Source organism: Argiope bruennichi, chromosome X1, assembly GCF_947563725.1.
Source record: "Argiope bruennichi chromosome X1, qqArgBrue1.1, whole genome shotgun sequence".
Classification (NCBI taxonomy): domain Eukaryota; kingdom Metazoa; phylum Arthropoda; class Arachnida; order Araneae; family Araneidae; genus Argiope; species Argiope bruennichi.
Window position 1 is genome coordinate 14,024,672 of NC_079162.1, and position 19,278 is coordinate 14,043,949.

Sequence of the window (19,278 nt, forward strand, 5' to 3'; positions counted from 1 at the left end):
TTTATTGGCTGATTATTTATCAGCTTCCTTTATTTATTGGCTGATTTTTTATCAGCTGCATTTTTTATTGGCTGACTATTTATCAGCTTCATTTTTTTTATTGGCTGATTATTTATCAGCTTCATTTTATTTATTGGCTGATTATTTATCAGCTTCATTTATTTATTGGCTGATTATTTATCAGCTTCATTTATTTCTGGTAGAGGGCGCCACAACAGTTGTATGAAGTTTGCGTATCACGTCCGGGTCACCAATGTTGCTGCTGGCGATAGGCGAGGATCGAACTCGCAACCTTTGGGTTCGTAGCCGAGTAACAAGACCACTAGACAAAAGAAATTTCTCATGTCTCGTAGCTGTTATCTGACTTATAAAGCGTCACCACAACATCTTCAAACAATATTGTTTAGTGGTAATATAGGAATGGGCTTATTATTTCTCAATAAAAATGTATTTGTATTTTTGTATCCCGTAATGGACCCCTTCAATCAGATCCAGAATTGTTATTGAATAGTGTTTCAGTTCATTTTGAATATATGCATATATTTTTAGACACAATATTTGATAAGCGGTTGGGTTTCCTTCCTCATATTATCATCTTGAGGAAGAAGTGCCTTCGCTCATTTTATTTTTTTCCCCCAATATTTTATAGATTGCAGACCGCTCCTATTAGCTTCGTGTCTAAGATAAAAGGCGAAGGTGTCGTATATATTCTGCTTCATAAGCCTCAATTATGTTCACCATGAGGTTCTAAGAAAATGTTTGGTAGTATTTATAAACGTTTCCTATTACTAATTTATATGTAGTAGCTTCTAAACCATCTTTGCTATATAGAAGAGAGATTCTCATTTATTTCGTACATGAACCTTCCGGTACACGGAAAACTATAATAATCGCCTATTTAATGCTTGCTTATAATGTATTACCAATTTTGGAATACGTATACGCAATATGTTTTCAATGATTTCCCTATTGGTGCAGATGATATTCTTGACTCATCTCAAAATCTCGCAGGTCATGATACCATTGAACTTGAAGTTTAGTAGAGAGTTACATATAGTAGGGAATGATTGTTTCAAATTCCAGGAGATATAAAACGTATGGATTCGTGCATCCTCTAATTTTTGATTCAGTTTTAAAATGATGAAGAAAAATTTTTGTTGCTGCCTGCTAACATTTTTTGGTCATGCTGTGCTTTTACATCGATGTCGGCATTTTCAGAAATGATGCATCCAACATTGAAATTAAGAATATAAAATTTGGCAGGAAGTTGCTTCTTTGTTTATAAGCCTAAGAACGGATTTTTCAAAATTTTCATAGAATAATTATAAAATAGAATTTAAACCTGTTTTTACCATAACATCAAATTATATTATCGCACAAAGAATTTTTTTCACACCGTCTGAAAGGCTAAAAAAAAAAAAAAAAAAAAAAAAAAAAAGTAGCTTTTTAGTATTATTAATTTTGTTTGAATGAAGGCATTTTTTTAAAAGTTTTTTTTTTCTTTCTTTAATGTGTTTTGAAGATTTAGTTTTGATACAATTTGTAACAGTGATTTTTTTTGTAGTGAAATTCAAAACGATGTCATTGCTTCATCGAATTGTTGAGTCACTTGATTTTACCGCTGTTAACGTCATAATAATAATAATAATAATAATAGTAAAAGAATGCTTTCTTTTGCTTTAATTTAAGCTTAGAAACCTCAAAGCTGTTCACTGAATTAAATTCTTTATTTGACGAGCGTTGTTAAATTTTGAGGCAATGCGATATTTTGTCTCGCGCTTCAAGAAGTACTTTTAAAAAATACATCAACCGGCATTATTTATTTAACATTTGCTTCTAATTACAAAGCTGACTTTTTTTTTAATTTGATGAATTTGCTTCTGTTATTCACAAAAACTAGAAATTGTTAATCATTTTCCTTTCGTCATAAAATATGTAATCATATTTTTTTGTAATTTATTTAAAGCTAAAGTAAATATATATTACGCAGAAGTTAAAAAGTGGTTTTGTATTAAATTTTCGAAATGTGCAATGTTCGTAAAAGTCCTTTACTAACGAAGTTACTTCAGAAGTAAGAAACGATAAGATATTTTTTTTTATAGTCTGACCATTTCTAAATGCTGCTATTCTTTTCTGTTAAAAAAAGTTTAATCTAAATAAAACGCAGAATCATTAATTTCGTGGCACTTTTGTCAATCTTATGATGGTAGTCATCCTGAAAGGTTTTAATTTTTAGTTTTATAAGACTGCAAATAATATGTTCTAGATTGTTAAATATGATGAGTTAGTGTAGGAGGAAATTTACACTTCCCATCCAAATCATGCTGGGTTTTATTTGCTGCTGCATATATGAAAATCAAATATAACATTTTTGGTTATACTCTGCTTCTGCATCAATATCGACATTTTCAAAAATCCATCCAATCAACTGTTAATTTTAAGAAATGTTGGAAAAATTCACAGAATTTTAATGTTAATTTTTTATATACATATATATATATATATTGGTAATGATAGTTTTTTCATTTTTGTGATCATTTTTATTTTTTGTCTAAACTAAAAAGGTATCATTTGGTTTACAATAGAAGACTTTGTGCAAGTACAAAAATAAGTATTAAAATTTTTTTAAAAAAAAATACTGATTTAGAATTAAAAAAATTCAATAAAAAACAATCCATTTTTATGAAACAGAAAACATCCTATGCTTAGAAAGTACGCAGTTTTCCATATACTTGAATATATAAAGGAGCTTAATTTTTTGACCTATTGCTTACTTTTTACAGCAATTTCTCGCTATACACCCTTGCTTAACCTTATAAAAGTTGATTTTATTTTTTTTTGATAATGATAATTTGCATTATCGTTTTTTTAAATTTATTATTTTTTTTTATCAGACCAAAAGACATTTTTTGTTTTACAATAGATGTGCAAATAAAGGAATAAGTATTAAAATTAAAAAAAAAAAAAATACATGTATAAAGTTGAAAAGAAACATGAGGTTTCTCAATAAAATCTTTTCATTATTATGAAACAGAAAATATCCTAAGCTTAAAAGATACTAATATCTGCATATACTTGTACAAAGGTGATTAATTTTTTGACTTAGGTGTTAAAAATTTTTTAATTTTAATTTTTGTAGCAATTTCTCACTATATACCATATTTTAACATTATGTAGCAGGACTTGGAACTTAATGTACTTGGACTGAACTTAATGCAGTGGTCTTTCGTCCACAAGGACTGCAGGACTGTATCCCTTGAAATTATTTTTTAAGACTGCGCTTTCGTTTCGGGTAATTTGCTTGATTTTCTATACTGAGAGTTCGATGGTTTTTGTTTACTTTTGCTCTTTGAGAGCTCGATTTTCAATGAAAAAGCAGAGAAGTAGTAAAAACAAGAAAATAAGTGAGAAATGAATCAAGAGCAAGATAGACGCAGGTCACTCATGAAAGCCCACTGCCCACACAACTGATTAATTGGCGATGGAAGCAATTCTTTTAATTCAATTCGCTAGAGCTGCAGTTAGACCAGTCCCCAGTTTGGAGCGCGGCAAACTGTGTTTTTTTTTTTTTTTTTCCTTTCTTCCCATTCAAAGTTTACGTCTGTAATCTCATTTTTTTTTATTACCTGTTTCATTAGTTTTGCTTGCGAAGCTTGCTGTCTTGTCAGAAACGCATTTGGTTTATTGGAAATTCATTTTCCTTTGTTAGAGGTTATTCTTAAATAAAGTACTTGGATGATTTTCTAAAATGTTATTCAGATAACCAATTTTTTTTAATGGTGGTATCAGTTATTACATGTAAAAACGATAGTCGTTGCAAATCATGTATTGATAAAACTTCAAGGAATTTATATTATAAATTATCTATTTAATACTTGAAATCTAAAATCTTAAGCTATTTATGGTTGAAGTAGCCGGTGAAGTAGTAGGTTCTTCTTTCTCATATTAAAAAATGTATTGTCATTGTTGGGACAAAAAAAAAAAAAAAAAGTTGAGGTTATGTCGAATTTCCTTGTTTCAGATATCCCCGAAACCGAAAAATACATTTTTAATTATATCTCTTTGACTGTGAACACGCTAACTCAAAACGCTTTGGGCTAAACGGTTGAAATTTTGTTTATGTAGTTTAGACTAAATTTGTTGAATTCTATTAAATTTTGGAGGAAATCCATTTCAGAGGAAGTCTCTCTGACTTTTCAAGTACAAGTGAACTCGATAACTATCAAACGTTAAGAGTTAGATTGATAAAATTCTGTATACAGTTTTAGCATCTAAATTATAGATTTTTATCAAATTTTGAACTAATCATGTCGAAGGGTTAAACATGGTTGTTATTTTCGCATGCTTGCAAACACAATAACTATAAATGCAATGCCTTAAACCAATGAAATTCGGTATGTGATCTTGCGACTACAGCTATGGTTTCGTATCAAATTTTGGTTTCAGTTGATCAGAAAAAAAGGCTCCTAATTATATATGCACAATAGATTCAATAGAAATGTTAGATTTACGCCAAAGATCAATATTTCGTAACTATCACTTGTCAATGCTATGTAAGGCATTCGCAGCCTTACCCAAGGTGCAAAATTTTATGTAGGGGATGAGGGTGATATGATCTTTATTGAGGAAGCTGGTTTTAAATTGCAATCGTTTAATAGATATATACATATATTTTATTTCTGACCTGAGGAGCTCTAATGACAAGTGTTGAAAGATGTGAATCACGAATATTCAGAGTAAGATGCGTCATTTTACTTTGTTTCTTCTTATAATTCCAATGATTATATTTTCCTAGAGAGCGGATTTTCATGAAGATGAATATTATTTGCGAGGTCGTAAACAGTCGAAAATAAGTTTAGATAGATGAATAGATGCAGTATACTAAATTTTAAATGCACACATGATTTTTGCATATTTAAATAAAGTATGTTTACATATTTCAGAAGACGATGAAATATTTTTGCATGTTTTTTTTATTTAAAATTTATGGATAATATAAGATTATATATTTCTTATTTTGTCTTACTAATATATCTTTGAGGGAAAAAAAAACAAAACAAAAAACACTTTCGCTGAAGTAAGGAAAGTTAATATTATACATTTTCATAGAATAATAGAATAGAGGGGTGCAAAAGAAATTATGACGCTCTTCGCCATTTTCCCCATAATTTTCAATACAGTCCTTTCGGTTTTGTCAGCACCGAAAGTAGATTTTAGAGACTTTTCTTTGTTAATACTGATTAATATTAGCAAGTGATGCATTTAATATTAATTCACCACTTCTGTTAAATTCATCAGTGATTATTTTGCTCTATACCAAACTGTAAGAGAATTTTTAAGTAATTTGTGAACATATTATTGAACGGAACAGAGAAAACTACATTTTTTTATTATATATTGTTTGCATATTTAGCATTTTTTTATTCCATAAAATTCAGCTCTCTATTTATGGTCTAACACTTTTAAAAATGCTACATTAGTCATAAAAAATATATTAAAAGAATTTATATTTTAGTTTAACCTTTTTTCCAACCATATTTTTTATTTTAAAAGTTTATAATAAATTGGAGTAAGGAAAAGAATAAAATACTGAAATATAAATTTTAGAAATCATCGAGTTATACGAAAAATGCCTTGTTCCTTTGGAATCTAAAGCACTAAAACACCTTAAATGACTGAATAGTTTGAGGGAAATTAAAGCCGATGTCACTGTAGCAACAACAATTGCCATTACCAACTTTACGCAATTAAAAGGATTACATAAATCGCCAAAATATGGATAAAACATTTGGTGATTCAACTTTCCTTTGACGAATGATTCGACTCAAAAATTAGGCATAATGTTTTAGACTTGACCTTTATTTTATTTTTAAAATTTACTCTTAATTATTTGCACACACTTAGAGACGCCGCGCACGCGTAACTAAATCAAGGAAGGAATATTGTTAATTAATCATAATCGGAGCAATTTTAAATGATGTATATTATTTCAAATATATAATATTATTGGCTACATTTGACGTATCAGTACGTCATGCATTAGTACGTTTGGGCAAAGACGCACATGACGTTTTGATATGTCGTTAAAATTGAGACGAGTATATATAATGAATAATACGAAATAAATTAATTCTTGGATAAAGTGTTCTGCACTTACTTGCCCACGAAATAAGATATGCTCCAAGTGTAAAAAATTTTTCAAATAAATGTGTACCCAAAAGGTTAAGCATAAATAACTTTAGCATGAATTGATATGTGGCGCAGCCAACTAAGGGCCATATCACAATAATTTCCATTAAAGTAATTAAAGTCACTTCGATAAAATTTTTATTTAAAAATTATTCGATGAGAACTGCATTAGAAGAAATTATTATTCCTTCCATAATAATTTCTTCTATTCATTCAGTTAGGGTTTATTACCTCAAATCAAACTATAAAAAAAATATTCCAATAAAATTTTCTCGCACACACGCAAAAGCAATATGGCCTACCTAATAAAATGCTCTTAACTGATAAAAACTGAATTCCAGTTAATGTTTCAGTAATAAAAATAGAAGCGTCACATACAATTTAAGATAATAAGGAAAGCCTAAAAAATCCAGCAGCAAGCACTCTCCCAATTTCGCTAATTTTTATTTCATATGAAAGCTTCTGATATTTAGATATATATGTTTCATCTGATAGCTCATGAGATTTAGTAATATTGATATTACTAAATGAATGCTATTAATGTCACAGGGGAACAGCTGGTTCCGAAGACGGCTCGTTACTACTAAAAAAATAGTGTGTGTGTTGGTGCTCTACAGAGCAGACTGCTGGACCTAGAACTACGAAGTTCTGCACAATCACACTTTGGAGTGTGGAAATGTGCATTTAGGCGTAATTCTTGTGAAAATTTTAATTTATTAAAAAATAAAGTGAAATTCACGATAACTCAAAAGTATTATGGCTCAAAATGTGTTTTAAACTCAAAATGTATCTTTTTAACGACATCAGTTTCACTATCGTACTATTTTTTACTTATTTTTTTCAAATTTTGAAAACATTTTGATTCATAATTTTCAGACATTACTTTTCTTTGTTGCAATGAAATTCATTGTTTCATAATATATTTAATCGTGTGTATTTCTACCTTTGTTAAAAGTCAAGAAATGAAGATTCTCTTAATATTTTTTAACAATGCCATTGCAAATTTTTTTATTTCATTCAATTTTTTGTGGAATCTATACAAAACTCAATTACATTAATTATGTTTGAAAAGATGGTTGTGCTTACTTTTCTTTCAAATTTTTTCGTCAGCATTCTTTAATTTAGCTAATATACTTTTGGGCTTTGTCATATAATGAAAGCTAACTGCTTTGCCCCGTATAGTGTTAGAATCTGGAACTAAAGAACTAAAATGTTATATAATGTAAGCAATAGTAATTTTCAGGCGATTATGGCATTTCATTGAGAAAATTTATGCACGTAAAAGGCAGATATAGTGTAAGTATACCAAAAATAATGCGATTTATTTTATTAACCCTGTATTTCTCTCTCAATTTGAATTCTAAAAAAACTTAACTGATGCAATTATAAATATCATGTTTTGCATTAAAGATTAAAGTGAAATCAAATGCAACGTATTTTCCAGGCGTACTAACTGGTCGCCAAAGGCGTTTAGTAAACAGTAACAATATTACAAAGAATTTGAGTAACTGAAATTTTTACAGATAAGTAAAAGATAAAAAAATTTTTGCAGATGAATAGAATATTTGAAAAATAAAAGAAATGAGCCATGCAATACCGTTTTCATGTTGAAAAGTTAACAGAAAGGTAGTATTTTTATTTACATTAAGAAACAGCGTTATTTATGTTTTCATTTTGTTATGCAAAAATTTAAAATATTTTTTATCTATAGAAGTAAGATATTTAGGTAAGCATATTAACAAGAAAGTTCAATATCATATAAGCAAATTATTCTTGAATTGTAAAAGAAAGAAAGAAGAAGGAAAAGGAAAAAAAAAAAAAAAAAAAAAGAAATAAAAAGAGGTGTGTTATACGAGGGGGAAAATTCTATAGATGTGGTCTTTCATTTTTTAAAAAAATAGTGTTAGCGAAAATTTTTCCTCTCTAATTATAAAAGATGAGGAAGAAAAATGAATTATATTCAAGTACATATATTCATTCATAGAAAATGATTTCTTGTGATTCTGAAATATTGATTGCTATGATATTAGACAAAAAAGATTTTACAATGAACGTGTAAACCTCCACGAAATGAACGGAATAGTGTGGAAAGCTTCAGATTATTTCTGAAATAGGGTTTACTGCATTCTTTAAAAATTTTTACAAAATGTATCGGAAAGAAGATATTAATACGAAAGATTCTATCTTGCTTTTTTATTTTATGTACAATAAATGAGTTTCGAAGATTGTTTAAATGCTAAAATTCAAGTTCTGCGGCAATAATAAATGTTTAAAAAATACTTTAAAAAAAGTCGAACCCATATTTTTACTTTCTTGCAGAGAAAGAAGTATTGTAATCGTCTAAAAAATTCGAACTCAAAATTTTGGCGAATCTCCACTTTTGAGACCTCCCTGAGTTCGAAAAACATATTTTTGGCATTATGTCAAACTTAAAAACGTTTTGAGCTAGACTGATAAACTTTGGCATATGGTCTTTCCACCAAATTTATAGATTTATATTATTTTGAGCAAAATCCATTCAGAGGAATGGATTTTGCTCAAAATTCTGCTGTTCAAATATGAGTTAACACGGTATTTAGGAAAAGAAGAGTGCTAGATAAATAAAACTCGGTTCACAGATTAAACATTTAAAGTGTAGACACCTATCAAATTTTGAGCCGGATGCAATTAGGGGTTGTACTTTCAGAAGCAAGTAAATGCAATGACTTAAAAACGCAATAACTTAAATATGTCAAATTTTTTATGTGATTTTGTGACCACAATTGTAGTTTTGTGTCAAATTTTGGTTTGAATCGGTTGGGAAAAAATGCGCCTAAAACCAAAATTCATCTTTATTAGAGAGTATGCGAGAAAAGTTTGGGGAGACTATTCCTGTTGGTTACTCTGTCGAATGCACTTCATTGCATTAATAGAAAATAAGTAAGGTTCGAAGTATTGTTTTAGTATTCGCATTGTTGATAAATTTCGAAGTATTGATAACTTAACTGATATTGTTTACCACAGTCTTTATAAGCTTTTTCAGATCTTTTTGTTGATGTTTACCACTCGCTCGCTGTTGAAAACTAACATTTATTACTTATTTATTTCTTCACTATGGAAATAGAAATAATGCAGCTACCATAATCCTCATTTGGGGATTTTGGAATTTTATGTACATTACGGCACCAAAAATATCCTGACTATTTCGTTTCATTTTATGTAAAGTTTTGTCCTGAGCAACACTTAGCATAGTTGAGGAGCATGGAGCTTGTGAATTTATTTTTTGGGCATTAGAGGCACACTAAGAACGGATTTCTGAAACAAACGTTTAATTCGAAGTTTAATTAAAAATAGAATTTTAATGCGTTTTCATCATATCAAAGCATATTATTGCATAAAAATTATTTTAACACCGTTTTAAAGGTTAAAAAATGCTTTTGAATAATAAAAATTTTGTTTGGTTGAATGTAATTTTTTAAAAATAATTTCTAGGAAATAGGTTTTGGACACAGTTTATAACAAATATTTTTATTATAATGTAATTCAAAATGATATTGCTTCTTCGAATCGTTGAATTACATCATTTTGCAACCGTTAAAATTGTAGAAAAAAGAGGAAAAAATGCCTTTTTTGCTTTTATTTAAACTTAAAAAATTGTAAAGGATGTTCATTGAATAAAATTCTTCATTTGATAAGTTTTGTTAAATTTGAAGCAATACGATATATTGTCTCGCGCTGGTTTCAAGAAAGACTTTTTAAAAAAGTGCTTCAATTGGCATTTTTACTTTCTCGTATACAGAATTTAGAGAAAATATTGCAATCGTCAAATATTTCGAACGAGATTTTGATGAATCTCCTCGTTTCATATCTCCTTAAATTCGGAAAAAAAAAAAAAAAAAAAAAAAAAAAAACATTTTCGGAAAATGTCTGACTGTGATAACACAGAAACACTTTGTGCTAGATGGATGAAATTTGGTATACGGTCTTCGCAACAAACTTGTAGATTTCGATCAAAATTTCAGTAACATCCTTTTAGAGGAAATCTGTTTGTATGACCGTCTGATCGAATATAAGTTAGCATAACTACAAAAACCGAAAAGAGCTAGATAGTTAAAATTTAATACACAGATTTAATATCTATTGTATAAATATTGTCAAATTTTGAGCCAAGTCCAACAAGGAGTTCACCGCATATCGGTCTGTATTTGCAGAAATATTTAAACGCGATAGATCAAAAATGTAGTGAATTAAATATATCAAATTTGGTATGCAATTTTGTGACTATAAGTATAATGATTGTGACTATAAAGTGAAATTTTTTGTTTTAATCGATTGGGAAGAATGCGTCTAAAACCCAAATTCGCTTTTCGGATACTTTCAATGCTACAGATTAATCCCAAAACGCGTGCCAACGATCATATGATAGAATTAGTAAAAATATTTAATTCACGCCTAGTGTTAATATTCTGTAACTATTGTACACCAGTGCAACACAAGGCATTTCTGGCAATATGCGAGAAAGATTTCGGGTGACGCTCTCGCTGATTTATTTCCGTTTTGCTTCTAACTACAGAGCTGATTTTTTTTTTTTTGACTTTCGGAATTTGTTTCCCTTATTTATGAAAACTATTACTTGTTAAGGCATTTTCATTTCTTCGTAATATATATGTAATGATATTCGTAATATATATGACTTTAATTTCAACTTAATTAATTTCCAAGATTTTATCTTAATTTAGCCCATAATAACTTCATTCTAAAATATTCTTTTATTTCGTGATCCAATTCCACTTTCTCTACTTAATTAATTCAAGAGAAGCTTTATAAAATTGCTGAATCGGCGAAACGCCAACACTTTCACACGCTCGGCGTGAAGGGGTAAAAAATGTCCAGTAAGCACATTCTTTCTTAAAAGATCCCTTTGTTTCCCTTTCATGTGATTGACACGCATCAGAAATCCCTATCAGAATCTTATTAATATATTAGCACTGTAAAGAAATATTTTCCCTATCAAAATCATAGGTTATATAAGATCAGGGATAAAATGTCCAAGAGCTTTTTCCTCATTCCTTTTCTGTGTCGTTCTGTGTGCTCGTCGCTTGTACATATGCCTGCTTCTTCAAAATGAAATAAAACGACATCACGAAATTAAAAGTATCTTCACTGTCTTCAAACTGTATTCTGCTTCACATAAAATAATGCTTATATAATATAACGTTTCTTCCGTAATTTTCTTTAAGTAAGAATTTTTGCTTATAGGTTAATAAGCAAGTTTTCATTAAATTTTAAGCACGTTAAACGTTCAAAAAACACTTTTACTACATTTTAGAAATAAGATGCGATAAGATAATTTCTTTTTAGTGTGATCATTTGGGAACATTGTTATTACTTTCTATTAAAAAATGATTTAAAAAAAAAAACTTATTTAGAACATGGCATTGTCCTGTCATCAATTTCATGGCAGTTTTGCCAGTCGTTTGATGATAGCCATATCAATGCTTTAGTTCTTAGCTTTATAAGATTGCAAAGAAAATTACTTAATAGAATGAGTCAGTGCAGGCAGAAATTGACTCTTTCCATCCCAGCCATGTTGAATCTTATTGTTTCTTATATAAAAAATAAATACAAAATTTGTGATCATGCTGAGCTTCTACATCAGTATCGACATTTTCAAAAATGTTGTATCTATGATATTTTATTTTTTAAGAAATGTTGAAAAAGCTCACGAATCTTTATTGCTAATCTTATAAAAGTTGACTTCATTTTTTTTTTTCATATTAATAGTTTTTTTTTTTTTTTCATTTTTTATGATCATTTCTATCCTTTTGTCAAATCCAAAAAGGCATAATTTTACAATAGATGTTGTTGTGCAAATACAGAAATAAATATTAAAATTTAAAAAAATAAGCATTTAAAATGAATTTTTAAGATTTTTTTTCAATAATATAAACTTAATATAAATAAATTAAATAATATAAATTTTTTCAATAATATAAATTTAATGTAAATAAATTAAACATAAATTTTTTTCAATAATATTAATTTTTCTGAACAGAAAAAATACCATACTTAGAAAATACGCAGTTTACATATAGAAAGGTGCTTAATTTTGGGAGTTAAGGTGTTTAAAAAGTGCTTAAAAATGAATTTTTACAGCAGTTTCTCACTACGGACCCTAGTAAGAGTTTCGTCGGCAAATTTTTCATTTCTTCGGAACGGCTGTGGAGAGCTGAGCATTAACGTATATGATAATTGAAAAAGCATCTTATAAAGTTAATATATTGTAAACAATCGAAAAATCCAAGTAACGGTTTTAAGTTGGCAGAATGATTACATTTGGCAAAATATCTGATAGGGTTAAAAGTCAATAGAAGGCCGCATTTTGTCGATAATTTTTGGTCGATCGATTAAGAAATCAATGCGACGGTTGTCGACGACGTTGCCTGCTGATTTTCAAGCATCTCATTAATAATGTTCATTCAGCTTTAATTTTTATTAATTTTGGGAGTAGACCTGATAAAATGACATGTGGAATAAAGTATCTCATCTTGCCGGATGGTCTCTGTTTTTTTTATTTAAGATATCATTATGATTTAGAAAAAATTGTTTATAGTTTCATCCACTATTTCAATCATCTATCGTGGAATTATTAGGAAAATTAAAGCATTTATATTAAACCTAGCCGCGTTAGAGAACCAGCTGGTTCACCGGGCATATTAGTTATCTGTAATTTCTGTTAGATATAATTTCATATCCGTATCACCGTGAAATTGCCAAACATTAAAGATGTATTACTTTGATTGTCTTGCATATGCTCCGCATATTGAGTACATGAATCTTTCTAATGCAGACTAGTCCCATGATATCGTGATGCTATTAAAAATGTAAATACCTGGCTCATGTGTCTTATATATTTCGCGATATTGTTACTTCACTTTTTTATCCGTCTCGTAAACTACTCAGATAGAAAACAAAATCTCTTGGTCTTTAACTTCAGCAGTGAAAGAAAAACACACGATCAGGTTGTTAAATAAACAATGTAAACGGTTTGAGCTTCAGAGCAACAATGTAATCTGTTTTCGGAAATTAGATAAAAATATTTTAACAAAAATCCCCAAATTCAGGCGACTATTAAATTATAATAAAAATATTTTTTTAAATTTTGCAATGGTATACAATTTATACATTCGTTTATAAACTTTTTTGTGAAATAATACAGTTATTGTAGCAAAATGCCAAATTTTATCTTAATTTTTAATTAATTAAAATTCTAATTTAATTTCAAAAGTTCAGTCCGAGGTGTACTTTTTTATTCTCCAAATTTAGTAGCTGTAAGTCAAACGATCTTCCTGTCGATCGTCAAAACACACGCACGCACGCACACTCATACAAACAAGAAAAAAAACAAACATTTTTATTAGTAGTAGAGATGAATAGGGGGATAAGATTGCTTTCCTTGATTCAGAATTCATTGACTAGTTCGGAAAAGAATAATCATTTTATTCATCAAATGTTGCTTCCTTGGCAATGAATTAGTCAGTTTTTCTATAATGTTATGCTTGTTTCAATATGATAATTCTCTAATTAAAATTTGGTTAATAGTTAAAATATATTTAATGAAACATAGGCAACTGTTGTCGGCACTATTTTGCAGTATGCATGCTAGGTAAAGTTGCTTTTATGTTGCTAAATTATATGATCACTGGATTAAGAAAACTGTGTAATTGTAACTTAGGTTTTATTTAAGGCTAAAATATCTGTGTTTTGCAATCTGATTTATTAAACTGCAATTATTCCATTAAAGAAATATTGCTGACTGCAGTTGCAGAATTAAGCTGCAATTATTTCTCTAATAAAATATTACAGACTGCAATTAACGAAAAAAACATATATGTTATGATAGCTTTTCAGCTACATTGAAAGATCTTGTTCGAGTACGTACTAAATTTCTTAAATAAATTAGTTCTTAAATTTTTCAGATTCTACATTAGCAGTATAATTATACAATCGGATAATATATTTTTTTCTCATCTTCAATTTTTCTATCAATTATTTTTCATGACATAAACTATATAATTGCTATTTATTATATAATTGTAATTATAATTATAATTAAGTAATTGTAATTTTGAATAGACTTTGGATAAAGGTGTCTTAATGAAACGATAATTAAAGTGATTGTTCAATGAATATAGAACACATTATGAAAAACCAATGCATACTGTTGAGAAGAAAAAAACATTTTGGGGGGGGGATATTAGCTTGCAATAATTCCGAGGGGGAAAAAAGTACTTAATGATAAGAACGCACGTTACGAGAGTTCATATTGAAGATCTAATTGATTTTAAATAAAATGCATTGGTTTTTAATTCTAAATATACATATGTAAATAAGTGCAATGCGAATCTAAAGTTTGTGTAACTCATTTTCACATGTGCGTTTTTCACATCTTGTTAAGTATTACATAAAAGAATAAGTTTGAACATATATTTACAAAATATTTTCTCCAGCCTTGTTTAAAAACAACAATATCGTCGTATCTTTTCCGCATTCTATATTATTCGTGTTTGAAAAGTAGTAAATTTTTGTTCGTGCATGGGAACGTATTATTCGCATCATACTGGAAATACATTGAATTCATAGTCGTTATTGCAATCCGTATTTAAAAATTATTTTAGGTAATTGACTATGCTAAAAAATATCGAATTTTGGTGAAAATATTGATTTTTTTTTATTTATTATTCTGGATTTCTAAAAAATTTCTTTTATAAAAACGTTTTAATTTTCTTTGTAGATTTATTTTATATAGCTTATATTATTAAGAGCATCCATTCGTTCATACAACATGACATGTCATCCTGGCGAAATTGATACAAAGTTGAATGCATTGTTTTTAAAAAATGCTTTAACATTGATTATGCTAAAAGACCCACTACTTAGTACAAGAAAATTGTGTAGCCCTACTTAGAGTGAATGTGAAAACGGAAGAGACTGTGGGAAAATTATTTCATCAAAAGTTCCTCACTTGAAGACGATGGAAGCTGTGATATTCTTTAGGGTACCTCTCTCAATTAAAAATTTTATGTTTGCTTTCTTATTAAATTGGAAGGGCTTAATAAGAATGAACACACGCTTGATTATTTGTGTTTTCCTTTCCGTCGACTGTGTCTTATACATTATTTCTTTTCGTATAAGTATTATATATATGGTAGAAGCATTGTTCATTTTCAAGAAAATTAAATCTCCAAGAAAACTTTTTGGTAAATTTTGTATTCAGTTATTTCATTTTATTAAGTATTATTTTACATTTGTTATCATTATTCAATATTAGGCATTTATAAATTAATGTAGTTCTGTTCGTTTAATTCATTTTTATTATTATTTAAACATTTTATAAGTATTAAAAAAATCCAGAATATTTAGAATTTTGTTAAATTCGAACCTAATTCAAAGTAGTTTAAAATGTATTCTTCGTTAAAGTCTGATTCGATATTTCCATAAAGATGCTACAATAAATTTTGGTGATTTATTTGTGTTTTGCATCTAGATACTAAAATCTAGAATAGAATATAACCGTATATTTTCTAGAATTTGATCTAGGTTCAATTAAATCTCATAAAAAATGAATCAAATATTGATAATTTTTTAATGGTCAGCAAAAGAAATGGGGAACAATTTTTTATTTTTTTTTAGAAATATAGCAAATTTTTATTAATGATCGAAAAATGAGGCTCAGTACCTTAATAAAAAGGGAAATTAGGAAGGTGAATTATTTTACTGAACTAATTAATACTTGTTTTGCTTTAATTAGATTTTTAATTAATTATTATGAGTTATTTTGAAATTAAATTCGAGAAATTGTGTTTACACCTCTGTCTGATTTGCCCTTGATTCCCTCTCTCCTCTTCTTTTCATTTTGATTTTCTCCCTCTTGTCATTTTGATCATTACTATTTTATTATTTTGCGATTTATCCGCGGTTGCTATGCTTCCTAATTCCGCTCATAATCGAAATATGCTGTATTGTTGATTTTACCATTACATTTTATCTAATACCTCCTGGCGCATGCGCAATAGCGGGGAGGTTTTCCGTATCTGAGAATAGATAATATATGAAACTGATCGCCACAAAACTTCACAAAATTTAAATTTTGGTACAATACTACTTCTTTATAGTTTGAAAGTGCATGCTATTATTGCCAATATTTTCTTTCGGATGTTTTTCATTTTGTGTTCGTATATGATTTTTTTTCGTATATGAGTTATTGTTCAACTTTGATGTGGAAGTTGAAATAATATAAGTAGAAAAAGTGGTAAATAATATAAGTAGAAAAAATCCCACTAGAAGAAAAAAGATTATTTCATTCCTCAAGACTCTGTCATGTGATTTTGTATTACATTTATCATGAATAAATCTGTGACATTCAGTTTTGAGAAAAGTACGGACAGAGGGGCTCACATCATTTAGTATTGTGTATGATGATTATTATGTATGCATAAATCGGGGAAATGTTTAGAAAATTGACGCTTATCTTGAAATTAATGATTGAAAATGACTTTTTTTTGTTTTATTATCTGTGCATTAAATTTTGTTTATTCTATATTGGTTTTAGTTGGGGGGGGGGAACCCACTATTTTTCCCATACTAATTGCAGGGTTCCCATGGTCCTTAAAAATTCTTAAAAACTCATTGAATTTTATTTTGCTGTACTCGATGCCCCGGAAAAATACTTGAATTTTTGTTAGGTCCTTTAAAAATCCTTGAAATATGAAACCAATTTTTTCATTTGGCGGATTGGGGGGGGGGGGGTATCCTATTTTAAAAATGCTGCTCTACGATTTCCTATCGCATTATAATAGTAAATTTTTAGAAATGAAGAGGTGAAAGTTAAATTTGAAATAAAATTTTTTTGTTTCAATATTAAATTTGAATATATTTTCGTTACTGTTGGAGAAAATGTTATTTATTTTTATTCGAAAACCACTTGCCACTAAATAAGACTTTTGTATTTCCAAGAGATTATATTGTAATTTTTGATTTATTTTGTAAGATTTTGTAATTATTATACCATCCGAAATCGAAAAACATTTTGAATGTATTTTTTAATAGTTTTTTTTTTCGATCCACGAATTCTAACAGTGCTTGGACGACAACACTGTTTATTTCGATAAAGGTGGATTTTTCGAAAAGTAATCCAGATGTCAATCTAAAATGAATTTTTATTAGGTATTTTCCTTCGTCTTAACACATTTTTAAATGGAATTACAGAATTTTCACTCGGATGAAGTATATATATATTTTCTAAATTACAACTTTATAAACATTTATTCCTGATAGGATGAAGCTATCTTATCATTCTATAGCTTATTGTTTAGGCTTCTTAGTACCTATAGCTTTGCAATTAAATTGTTTCCTCAAATCAATAGCCTTTATTTAAGGGGCAGAAAATCTGTGTTCCGACTTGCACACTCTCCCCAGTCGGCCACAACAAATCCTGTCGATACTGTCCCGTTCAGTGGTGGCGGGATGGTTGGCTGTTCATAAGAAGAAGAAGAAGATGCAAACTTAATCCTGTTTTCAAAAGGCAATTAAACAACTTAAACCAATAAAATTTTTGTTATGTGTTTTTTTTTTTCTTCACGTTCTGATGTTTTTCATAACAGTTCGACTGGACTATTAGTTTTGTCTTGAGAATTTTCAGTAACAGAAGAAAGATAGGGGAGAGTTTTCAATTTCCAATCTTTTATCTCTCTATTATTTGAAGGAAGGGGAAAGGTGATGCAGCGAACAGAATTACTAAACAAGGAAGGGATTTTCAACATCCCAAGAAACTGGAGATAATATTATTACGCCGTAGATATAGAACTGATTTGGTTTTTGAAATGCGGAGAGAATTATTATTTTTGTAAGAATGTATTTACATTTTACATTTTCCATAAATTCAGGGTAGTCTATTTTAAAGTCTGATATATACAGGGTGATTATAATTAAAGTTTAAGTTTCAAAACGCTATAAAAAAAGAACCACTGATGAGAATGACGTCAAATTTGAATGGCATGTTATTGAAGAAGGCGGAAAGCGTATGGCAGAAGAAAAAAAATTAGTTTCATATTTTAGCAACAGATGGCGTTGTAAGCGGTAGAAGATGTAAATCAAAATACCTGTCATGCACACGACACATTTCAATGTTATAAAATCGCCAGGTACACGGCTGTTCCTTATTTCGCGTCTCAGACGTTCGCCATTGGTGTCTCATTGCAGGACCGCGCTCTGCTGGTAAAGCTGTATAACAAGAACGATGATTGTGCAAAAAAAAAAAAAAAAAAAAAAAAAAACTTTGCAAAAATTTAGGACACTGAAGGGTATAAAAGAAGGCATTGGTCCAATGAGTGTCGTGTGTCTGAAGAAAATGATGCATAAATTCGAAACGACAGGTTCGTTTGATGTGAAATCTGGTAGAGGGAGAAAACGAGTGCATTCGACGGTAATTGAAGAAGTGGCCACAGCATTACAGGAGGGGTCGGCCGGTGGTATGCAACCGTGCAGTGCACGAGGAATTGCCCGAACATTGGACAGGCCTACGAGCACGGTGCTGAACATCCTGCAATGCTATCCGTACAAATTGGCCATGTGCAGGAGTTGCTTCCGTCTGATTTGCCAACAAGGGCGTTAGAATTTCTTGCTCGCATGGAAGTGGATAATGAATGGCCGTGGAAAATTTTGTGGACAGATGAAGTTCATTTCCATCTGACAGGGTATGTTAATACCCAGAATTCTCTAGTATGGGTAACAGAAAATCCACTGGCAACTCACCTCGTACCACTTCATCCTGAAAAGGTCACGGTGTGGTGAGGCTTTACGGCATCATTCATCCTACAGCCATATTTTTTCGAGCAGACGGGTGCTTCTGGTCCTGTTACCGCTACCGTCACTGGTCATCGCTATGCTTATCTTTTGCGCAACCACGTCATTCCAGCTCTGCAACAGCGTGGATGTGTGGATGGAATCATTTTTATGCAAGATGGCGCTCCCGTGCACATACGGTGAAGCAGCTGATGAGGCGCCATTTCGGAAGTGCTCGAATTATCAGCCGTCATTTCCTTACAGCCT

The 19,278-nt window shown here is 29.6% G+C and overlaps 1 protein-coding gene across 1 annotated transcript in view; it reads left to right on the forward strand.

The window, feature by feature from the left end:
• The window catches only part of LOC129958516 (alpha-1,3-mannosyl-glycoprotein 4-beta-N-acetylglucosaminyltransferase A-like), a 158,872-nt gene that overhangs the window by 40,420 nt on the left and 99,174 nt on the right, over positions 1–19,278 (forward strand). The gene's annotated exons all lie outside the window — the stretch shown is intronic.